General features: G+C 43.5%; 1 pseudogene; it reads right to left on the reverse strand.

Annotated features, from left to right (window-relative positions):
• Positions 1–560: 560 nt before the first annotated feature.
• On the reverse strand, positions 561–7,696 carry LOC131837215 (Y-box-binding protein 1-like; annotated as a pseudogene).
• Between the last annotated feature and the right edge of the window lie 1,667 nt (positions 7,697–9,363).

The following is a 9,363-nucleotide window of genomic DNA, read 5'->3' on the forward strand; positions in this document are numbered from 1 at the left end:
CAGTTGTCTTTTCATTTTGTTAACTGTTTCCTTTGCTGTGCAAAAGCTTTTGATCTTGATGAAATCCCAATAGTTCATTTTTGCCCTTGCTTCCCTTGCCTTTGGTGTTGTTCCTAGGAAGATGTTGCTGCGACTGAGGTTGAAGAGGTTGCTGCCTGTGTTCTCCTCAAGGATTTTGATGGATTCCTTTTGCACATTGAGGTCCTTCATCCATTTTGAGTCTATTTTTGTGTGTGGTGTAAGGAAATGGTCCAATTTCATTTTTCTGCATGTGGCTGTCCAATTTTCCCAGCACCATTTATTGAAGAGGCTGTCTTTTTTCCATTGGACATTATTGCTGGAATTTCATCTTCATTTCTTCATGCTGGATGACTAAACCGGATGATGGAAGGGATGGTAAGCTGGCATTGACTCAGCCTCGCCCTGCTCAGCCTCGGGAGCGAACGAATTCTCAGCTGGTGGATGGGCTGCTTTTGTCTCTTTGCCATCTTGCGGTTTAGGGTTTTCTGGGCATCTGTGTGGGTAATTGAAGTTGCCGCGGTACCGACGCTGAGGTGGCGAGGAGGACCCCTGCGGAATCGTGGTCTATAACTCGGATACATGGGGCGCCTGGGTGGCTCAGTGGGTTAAGCCTCTGCCTTCAGCTCAGGTCATGATCCCAGGGTCCTGGAATCGAGTTCCCCATCGGGCTCTCTTCTCAGCAGGGAGCCTGTTTCCCCCCTCTCTGTGCCTGCCTCTCTGCCTACTTCTGATCTCTCTTCCTCTGTCAAATAAATAAATAAAATCTTTTTTTTTAATCAATCAATCAATCAATCAATAACCCCGATACATATTCTGTCTCACTGGTCTACCTTGTTCTCCTGCACCCTGGTTGTCAGCCCCTTCCATCACTTCTCCCTGCACGGTTAGGTGGGAACCGTAGCTTGCGGCAGGGCCGGCCCTGTTGGGCCTGGCCTTCGCGAGCACTTTCCGATCCCTTGTTCTTTTCCCCACTCTCACTTTGCTGGTAATTGCGTGGAGGACCCCCGCGACTTGAATAGCACCTGTAATGGTTACGGTCTGCTGCGTATTTACTGCCTGGCACTGGAACTGCACCAGGGCCCGTCACATTTGCTGCCTCCGCACCCTCTTCTCCTTCAACACCATCAAACTCACAGTCTCTCCATCTCCTACACTGCGAAGGTACTTCCTGGGGTTACTCTTCTTTACGGCGGTCTGGTGTACAAATACTTCTTCCTTGGTGTCATTCCTGTTGGTGAAACCGTATCCGTTTCTTACACTGAACCATTTTACTGTTCCCAAAACCTTCGTTGAGATGACCCTGTTGTCCCCGCCGGCAGGTGCCACCGATGTGAGGCCGCCCGGGCCGCTGCTCCCTGCGCCCCTGCGCGTGGTGCCAGGCTTGGTGTGGGCAGCGTTGGGGGCGAGGGCGGTGGGGGGCGCGGCAGGCGGCTGCTGGGTCTCACTCAGCCTCGCTGCTCCTGGTTGAGGTGATGGTGACTGGGGCCGGCTACGGCAGCCGCGGCTCCTCCCAGGTGTGACCGTAACTAGGCCGGCGGCCGCGGTGGCACTGGTCAGGACTGGCTCTCTGGGGTCGGCTCTCCGCTCCTGCTACCAATTGAACTCTGGAAATACTCTCTTAATTACCTGCTCAGTAGCCACATTCCTCCTCTTCTTTCCTTGATAATCCCCTTAATAATGTATTTGAGTAGAATTGGCACATCCCAGAGATAAATCATGACCATGATTAGTCCAAGATCAGGTATGAGACCCAGTTCTGCTCAAGGAGTTCCAAGACAAGGCCTCCTTAGAGGGATTCCCAAAATAGAATACTAAGTCAAACTCGTATAAATATTTTTAAGGCTCTTAATACTTGACAAAGTTTTCCTCCCTTCTTTCCCTCCAAAAAAAGTACATTTTTTTCAAAATTCCTTTTCTCCCTGCCCACTTGCTTTTGGTTCAAATTCAACTGCGTAGAAACAGGAAGTCTGGAATTGTGGCAGCCGTCTTGAAACTATCATGGAAGGGCCTGAATCACAGATATTGGCCTGTCACCCTGTTCAAATCTGCAGCCATCTGCTTTCAGACTGCACTTCAAAAGTATTCTAACTGAAATACACCTGTGTAATAAAATATTACAGGTTTTCAAAATGATGCTTATGAAATTTTCTGATGTGATGAAAAAGTTTATGATATAACATTAAGTTAAAGGGTGGCAGGTTACAAATCTTAATTTAGAATGTAATATTAGCCATGTTCAAATGTGGATAGAAAAAAACGGGAAACAGACAACACAAAATGTTAAGAATATTTGTTTCTAGATGATGGGATCATAAGCCGTTTGTCCTTCAGCTTGTAGTTTTGTTTTTTTTTTTTTTTTAAGATTTTATTCATTCATTTGACAGAGAGAGAGAGATCACAAGTAGGCAGAGAGGCAGGCAGAGAGAGAGGAAGGGAAGCAGGCCCCCTGCTGAGCAGAGAGCCCCATGCAGGACTGGATCCCAAGACCCTAAGATCATGACCTGAGCCCAAGGCAGAGGCTTAACCCACTGAGCCACCCAGGCGCCCCTCAGCTTGTGTTTTTTTCTTTTTTTTCTTTGTGTTTTTCTGTATTTTCCAAATAATACAATCAGTTTATATTACTTTTACTATCAGAAGGAAAAAAGACAAACAATAAAGACTCCTATGAGATCAGAGAGTTAAACTAGGATACTCAAAAACAGTCCCAGGGTAAATATGGCCAAGTATCATTTTCTAGACTAAGAGCCATGAATTCTAATCATCTCCAAGGCCCTCACTTATCTTTGTAGCCAGAGAGGGGAAAATTGTTGAATTTAGTACAGTCTCTGATCACTAGGTTATCTAATCTCATCAGTAACAATCACAACTTTTTTGTTTAGAATAATAAATTAGATTTTATTATATTTACAAAAGCAACTCTTGCTCTTTGTGGGGAAAGAAAAAAAAAAAAACAGAATACATCTGAGAAGTAAAAGATCCCCACCACAACAGCCCTTGGAAGTAAACACTATCAGTGGATCAGTGAATATTTTCCCATTCTGCTAGGTCATATACAAACTTAAAACACAACACACACACACACACACACACACACACACACACACACACACACACGTTCTAACTATGTAAGTTCTTAAAAAAGTTACCATCTTTTTCCCCTTTGGCATTATACTGTGGACAATTTTCTATTTCTATTTCTACTCCTTGTAATGGCAGCATGGTATTTTATTGAACAGGAGTACTACAATTTATTTAATGGACATTATGGTTGTTTAGAATTTCTACTACTGAGTTTGAAGAGACTATCAATAACACTCTTCATTTTCCTTTTGGATTTCAGAATAATTAAAAGACAAAGACACAGGATTCAGATACAGAAATCAAATGTCACTTCCATTACCAATTTAAGCAGGCTCTGGAGAACATGGCTTAAGTGTGAGAGCCAAATGAGTTTGCTAGTCAGATCTCTACCACCACCATCAGAATGTAATTTAAACCCAAAAATTCAGATTACCCCTAAGGCCAGAGTTCACCCTATGATCAAGAGCTGATAAGAATCCAACGTCATGCTGCCAGACCCAATCAAGGAGAGGGAGAGGAAGGGGCCAAACAGAAAGTGTTCAGCTCTTTGTTCCAAACACACAACCAAAAACAGTTGCTCCTCCCCAAGGTTAAGGTAGGTGAGGAGATAGCGCAAAAGGTTAAGAACATTAGTCTGGTGTCATTCCCTCCATGCGCTAACGTGAAGCCTAGAGAAAGGCTGTCTCTGCCCTCACTTGTCCCAACTAGTGAATTTCCTAGTACAAATAAACTTGTGCTACTATTTGAGTACTACTGTAGGACAGAGACCTAGATTGCTAGATCAAAAGTCTACTTAAAATCTCAAAAGGTATTTCAAAATTCCCTTCAAAAAATGGTATTGTTAGGAGTTAGTTGGACAGTTAGGTAGTCAGGGCCAGGGTCCCCAACAAGAAAATATGGAGTCAGGACAGCTAAGACGCCACTGCCTTAAGATCCTGTTTTCAACTTAGACAGAATCACACTCACGCTCTGCTGTGCAGTCTTTGCAAAAATGACTTCTGCAAAATGTCCTAAAATAAGACAATTAACCACAAAGCATTTGTCCCTATCATGGGCAAGGGACAGTTAAGACATCAGCCCCCAGATGTCAGCACAAGAGATCTTCAGGGCTGACATTAGCCTAATAGGTAGATAGATATGTGAGCGAAGCCCAATCGGCATGGCTCAGCACACCCTGGTTGCTTAAGATAGTTCCACAAAAGAGCTCATTAAAAACTCTTAAACTTAGAAACTCCAAGGGCAACCCTCTAGGGTCTTCTCCCTCTCCAGGAGCTTTATACTGTTGCTCAATAAAACTTTGCTTTGCTCCCCGCCATTCTTCATCTAGTCTACCTCTTCGTTCTTTGAAGTAATGCAACTAAGAACCACAGGCACTAAAGGCAGAGAAATCCTTCAATAGTGTCAATTCATTCTCCCACCAAGAGAGGATAAGAATGCTTCTTTTGGGGACGCCTGGGTGGCTCAGTTGGTTAAGCAGCTGCCTTTGGCTCACCCAGCGTCCTGGGATCGAGTCCCACATCGGGCTCCTTGCTTGGCGGGGAGCCTGCTTCTCCCTCTGCCTCTGCCTGCCACTCTGCCTGCCTGTGCTTGCTCTCACTTCTCTCTCTATGACAAATGAATAAATAAAATCTTAAAAAAAAAAAAAAAAAGAATGCTTCTTTTGCCCCTTCTAGCCAACTACCCACAATACTTTTCATCTTTATCAATCTGTTACACAACAATCTGTTGTCTTAGACTACCAATAAAGGTGAGCACCTCTTCATAACTCCTGGGCATTTATATCTCTTCTCCCATGCCTGCCTGTTCAGGAACATGAACTTGTTTTCCCAGCAATAGTATCCCATCGGTTTTCACCTTCCATTCTCTCTTGCCAAGTCCTTTCGCAAACAACTGTACAGATTTATGAGACGTCCAGATGGGGTTAGAGGTGGCACCTCTGGGAATGAATTCAGGTTTTCCTGGAAATATAAGCCAAGCAAACATGTTCCTTTGGCTTTCATAAAACCACATCCCAGGGAAATTATTTAATCAGTCTGTATACAACTACAATATTAAATGCCAAAGTATCATTGGGAGTCAAGGGGTCAAACTTGAGGTCTAGCTCTGCCATTTAATAAACTTGGTTACCTGGGGCAAGCCAAGTCACTAAATCTCTCTAAATTCCAGTAGCTTCTTCTAGCACATAACAGTAGAATGAGATGAACTAGACGGGAAGTTTTCAAGATTTCTTTTCAGCAGCAGAACTGTTATGAGAATTCAAAATATAAAAGAGAAAAAGTCAGAGTGACTCTGTTTGAAGCCAAGATGGGAGACCCTAAGCCTCAGCTAAACAGCATCCAGCTTGTCCCCCCAGTAGCCTCTGATATATTCATAGAATTTCCTCATAGAATTCTTAGAAACCCATCAAGCCCAGCTTGAAAATCCACAGGCTTAGAACTGCCAAGTACCTCCCAGCACTACTCTAGACAGTCAGGATTTAAAAGAAGGACAATTCTGACTCACTCTAGTATATAAACAAGTGCTGTTACATTACCTAAGGGCCTGTTTCATTTTCAGGTGCTTCTAAATTTGAAGATAACTCAGTTAAAAAAAACTGACACAAATAGCATTAGCATCTGTAACAGAATGACTCCAGGCTAGAATGGACTCTAGGAACTCTTCAACACTTAAAATACCTAGATTTGGAAATATCTAATATTAATGTTTTATAAGATTACCTCATGGGGACCATAGGATCAAGCCTTGCCCTAAAGGTAGGGGTGTGTTTCCCCTTGATGGGACTCATCATTTATATTGTTCCTTGGCTTAAGAAGACATCAACACAACAGCAGAAAACAGGCTTTAGGAAGAAGCCTTAAGAAGGGTGAGGAAAGGGCGCCTGGGTGGCTCAGTGGGTTAAGCCGCTGCCTTCGGCTCAGGTCATGATCTCAGGGTCCTGGGATCAAGTCCCGCATCGGGCTCTCCGCTCAGCAGGGAGCCTGCTTCCTCCTCTCTCTCTCTCTGCCTGCCTCTCTGCCTACTTGTAATCTCTCTCTGTCAAATAAATAAATAAAATCTTTAAAAAAAAAAAAAAAAGAAGAAGAAGAAGGGTGAGGAAAGAAATATCCTCAGACTGGCTACATAATTTGTGGAGCACAGGACAAAATAAAAATATGGTGCCCCTTGTTCAGTAATTATTAAGAACTTCAGCTGGCAGAGCGAAATAAGTCAATCAGAGAAAAACAATATTATCATATGATCTCTCCGACATGAGGAATTTAAGAGGCAGGGTGAAGGGTTGTGGGGGGTAGGGAAGGAAAAAATGAAACAAGATGGGATTGGAAGGGAGACAAACCATAAGAGACTCTCAATCTCAGGAACAATCTGAGAATTGCTGGGGGGTAGGAGGTTAGGGGTAGGGTGGCTGGGTAATGGACACTGGGGAGGGTGTGTGCTATGGTGAGTGCTCTGAATTGTGTAAGACCGATGATTCACAGACCTGTACCCCTGAGGCAAATAATATATTATATGTTAATTAAAGTAATAAATAAATAAAACTTCAGCTGGCAGAGCATTAAACCATGTGTATGATTTTTTTAAAGATTTTATTCATTTGTTTATTTATTTATTTGAGAGAGATCGCATGTGGGGCTGGAAGGAGTGGGCAAGAGCTGAGGGAGAGGGAGAGAATCTCAGCAGATTCCTCACAGGGCTCCATCTCTGTACCGGGAGATCATGACCCGAGCCCAAATCAAGAGTCTGTTGCTCATCTGACTGAAGCACCCTGTGTGGAAGAGGATTCTAATGGGGGGAACTTAGATGTACAGATGGCTTGTCTGCCAATCAAGCTGGGCTACCACGACCCCGAGATCTAATGGTGAGTTTGGTCCACACTCTGAGGAATAGTAATGTCTGAGGCACGTCTGATGTGCGCATGAATAAGAGGAAGTTAAGTGGACCCTCAGAAGAGCCTGAGAACAAGGCAATGAACTGTAGGAAACCTGGCTCCTGACCTGCTAAGGAGTTAAGTAAACTATTCTCTGCATGTCACGGCCTTTGCATTATTCAGGAGCCTTCAAGGAAACTCCTTAAAATGCTCCCCACTCATGCTTTGGACTTTTGGAAAAGAGCTTCATAGACCTCCGATGGAAGATCCCAGCTCCCTCTCCAGGGGACACATGTGGATCACAGAAGGGGACAGCTGTGCCTAGCAGGAGAGGGTGAGCACAGGTAAATAACCATGAGACAATGTGATAAGGGCTAGGAGAGATCCACCCCACGCACCATGGTAAGGGAGGGCTGGTTTCCTTTTGGGAGGGACTGAGGAGAGAACCTGAGAACGACCCTGCAAGAAGGCACCGGTGTTAGCCAGTGGGAAACAGCACCAGAAGAGGGACGAGTGAATGAATGAATGAAAATGCATGCATGCACATGAAATCATCCCAGAGGCACACATACCACAATTTGGAAAACACTATATTGAGTAAATAAAAACCAGACTTGACATTTTAAGTAAGGTTCTGCTACTTACTAAAACCTTCAGGCAAGAAGAAGAAAGAACACACACCCAGCAGCGTTTCAGCGCCTCACTCGTCTCAGTAGCTTCAGACAACATGCTCTTACACATCTTGATGCGGAACAAATACATAGAACTAGCTTTCTGACTTGAATAAGCCATATTAAGGGTCTTTTCTAAGAACTGTTTTTCTTTCCAATTGAGCAAGGGTCTCTTAGATCCAGGAGACCTGTGGAGAGAGGCCTGCGAGGGCAAAGGGGAATGGGTGCTTCCAGCATGAGGGCAGCAGTGGAGTTTCCCTCAGCTCACAGCCCTCCTTGTCACAGCATTAGTCCAACAAAAGCTCTGTCTTCTACCCTCACTTTGTCTTGCCAATGATCCCATTCCTGCCATGAAAAGGCCAAGATAGGAAAAGGAAGGGATGAGAGAATCCCATCTTGCCCCTCTGAACTACAGGCTGTCGATCAGTCCCCATGACTTGTTGCCTTTCAGTGAGCAGAACAGACGGCACTCCAGTTATGCTGTCCTATCAAGGCAGAGTTCAGACGACACCCGGTGGCAGCCTTGGGGGGAGGGGACCCAGCTTCTCTCTGATGAAAGAGAGGCAAGCAGGTATCTGGGTAGTAATGGCCTCCTGGGCTGCCCTGCCAAATTCATACAAAAACCAGCTGCCACCCACCCAGGGCCTCCACCCACAGCGTCCAGAAGCCCTGTCTCAACACCACGTCTAGCAATCATTTCTCCTGCACTTGCCAAAGAATTAAGCTAGACAGAAAACAAAGTGAATTTTTTACCTATCAACTATGTAAAGGCACCCCAAATTTTGTGGGATATTTTTATGATTATAAATGTAGCAGATGCTTCATGAGGAAATTTAATTTTTTTTAATATTTTTATTTATTTATTTGACAGAGAGAGAGAGAGAGAAAGAGAACACACAATCATGGAGAGTGGCAGGCAGAGGGAGAGGGAGAACGCAGTGCAGGGCTCTATCCCAGGACCCTGGGATCATGACCCGAGCTGAAGGCAGACACTTAACCAACTGAGCCACCCAAGCACCCCGGAAATTTAATATTTTAATGTTAGGTTTTTAAATCTGATAGGCATAAAAGAGGAAGGAAAAAATCATACCCAAAGTTAGTATCGTTTTTGCTATTTTAGTATTCTCTCTAGCTTTTTTTTTTCTGTGCGGTTTCACATCCTCAAAGATTGAACTATATATTCAGTTTTTTATCAATATTTTTAGTAGAAATATTTAATACTCTTATAGCTAAAGTATGATGTGTTTATTAGAGAGAACATAACAAAAGTAAAGAAAAATAAAAATAATCATTCACAGTCTCACCACCCTGAGGCAACAGCATAATATTTTTATTATTTTAGTTTTTCTTTTAATCCTGACTCATTTACTTAACTTTCTACATAGGCATCAAAATTTTTTGCAAACATCACCTGTTTGTGGAGAGGTCATAATTAACTGATCGACAGCCTGTACCTTTTTTTAAGGTAGGCATATTGAAATATACTTACTAGTTACCATAAAATAGTAAAATTCACTACTTTTAGGTGTATAGTACCATGAACTTTGACAAATATATACAGCTGCATAACCGCCACCAAAACTGAGATGTTTTCATTAGCATTTTCATCACCCCAAAAAGTTCCCTCATGCCCTTTGTCTGGACATAAACATCATTTTGAATAGCTTATATTCTTACCTTTATAAAAACCCGCCCATAGGGTCTCAGTCAGTAGAGCATACAACT

Source organism: Mustela lutreola, chromosome 7 (genome assembly GCF_030435805.1).
Source record: "Mustela lutreola isolate mMusLut2 chromosome 7, mMusLut2.pri, whole genome shotgun sequence".
Classification (NCBI taxonomy): domain Eukaryota; kingdom Metazoa; phylum Chordata; class Mammalia; order Carnivora; family Mustelidae; genus Mustela; species Mustela lutreola.